The sequence below is a fragment of the Elephantulus edwardii genome, unplaced genomic scaffold (assembly GCF_000299155.1).
Source record: "Elephantulus edwardii isolate Elephantulus edwardi_28Jun2011 unplaced genomic scaffold, EleEdw1.0 scaffold00272, whole genome shotgun sequence".
Lineage (NCBI taxonomy): Eukaryota > Metazoa > Chordata > Mammalia > Macroscelidea > Macroscelididae > Elephantulus > Elephantulus edwardii.
The window spans coordinates 3,024,517-3,026,685 of NW_006400022.1; positions in this window are offsets into that span (position 1 = coordinate 3,024,517).

Genomic DNA, 2,169 nt, shown 5'->3' on the forward strand with positions numbered 1-2,169 from the left:
TGGAAGGAACCGCTGGAGAAGCTCAATATCAGCTGTGAAAACTAGGCTGGGGGCTGATTGTGGAACAGACCACCAATTACTCCTATGCAAGTTCAAGCTGAAGCTGAGGAAAATTAAACCAAATCCACAGGCACTAGGGATATTATAGCTAATGTCAGATGGATCTTGGCAGAGAGTACCAGAGGAATCTCTATCTGTGTTTCATTGAACTATACAAAAGTATTTGACTATATGGATCACAACAAACTGTGGCTGACTCTGAGAAGAATGGAAATCCCAGAACACTTGATCGTGCTAATGTGAAACCTTGGACAAGGAGGCAGTCATCAGAACAGAGCAAGGAAGCACGACATGATTCAGAATTGGGAAGGGTGTGCAGCAATGATATATCCTATCTCCATCTTTTCAATCTATATGTGGAACGGATTATCTGAGAGGTTGGGTTCTATGAGGAGAAGTGTGGCATCAGGATTGGAGGAAGAATCATCAACAATCTGTATTATGCAGATGACACAACCCTGCTTGCTGAAACTGAGGAGGATCTGAAGTGCTTGCTGCATAAGGTCAAGGAGTGCAGTCTTCAATATGGTTTAAAGCTCAACATCAAGAAAACAAAGATTCTCACCACTGGACCAGTTGGCAGCATCATGGTAGATGGTGAAGAGAGTGAGATGGTTGACAGCTTCAGTTTGCTTGGCTCTATAATCAACATTCTTGGTACCAGCATTCTGAAAATTAAAAGACAAATTGCATTGGGGAAGTCTGCTGTCAGATTTTCCAAATACCTCTCCAAAGTTCTGAAAAGCAACGATGTCAGTCTGGAGACTAAGGTGCGCCTGATACAGGCCATAGTATTTGCAGTTACTTACTGTGCACTAGAGAGCTGGACAATGACTACAGATGATAGAAGGAGAGTTGATACCTTTGAGCTGTGGTGCTAGAGGAGTATAGCGTGTACCATGGGTTGCCAGGAGAACAAACAAGTTTGTCCTGGAGAGGGTGAAGCCAGGCTGCTCCTTAGAGGCAAGGATTCTGAAGCTTTGGCTAACATTCTTTACACATGTTACAAGGCGGAATCAGTCCTTGGAGAGGGATTTCATGCTTGGAAGGGTGGAGTGACAGCCCAGGATAAGAAGACTCTTGATGAGATGGATTGATTCAGTCACTGGGGTAATGGAGATGGATGTGTCAGAGAAAAGAAGGTTGGCAAGGGGTTGTTATCCCGTTGAGTCACTTGTGACTCAACCCTGCTCTATCCTGTGCAATCTCACTGCCTCTGACACACCCATCCCGATTACCCCAGTCACTGAATCAATCCACTTCATAGAGGGTCTTCCCCTCCTTTGTCGTCCCTCCACACTCCCAAGCATGATGTCCCTCTCCAACATGTCCAAAAGTATGTCAGACAAAGGCCCAGAATCCTTGCCTCCAAGGAGCAGCCTGGTTTAACCCTCTCAAGGATGAATCTGTTTGTTTTCTTAGCAATCCATGGTACACTCAATACTCTTCTCAAGCACCATAACTCAAAGGCATCAATTCTCCTTCTATCCTCCCTAGTCATTGTCCAACTCCCCAATGTATAACAAGTGATTGCAAAGATCATAGTCATTATCACATGAACCTTAGTCTTCAATACCCTGGAGAGGTCCCTAACAGCAGACTTTCCCATTGTAATACTTTTTTTTTATTTCCTGACTGCTGGTGCCAAGAGCGTTGACCGTGGAGCCAAGCAAACTAAAGTTGTTAACAATCTCAATCTCTTCACCATCCATCCTGATGCTGTCAGTTGGTCCAGTGGTGAGAATCTTTGTCTTCTTGACATTGAGCCTCAATCCATACTGAAGGTTACAGTTCTTGACCCTCTGCAGCAAGTGCATCAGGTCCTTCTTACTTTCAGCAAGTAGGGTTGTATAATCTGCATAACCAAGATTCCACCAATCCCAACTTCACACTTCTCCTCATAGAGCCCAGACTCCTGGATATTCTGTTCTGCTTACAGGTTGAAAAGGTATGGAGACAGGATACATCCCTGGCATACACCTTTCCCAATTTTGAACCATGCAGTTTTCCCCTGCTCAGTTCTGATGACTGCCTCTTGGTCCAAGTATAGGTTTTGCATTAGCACAATCAAGTGTTCTGGGATTCCCATTCTTCTCACAGTTTGTTATG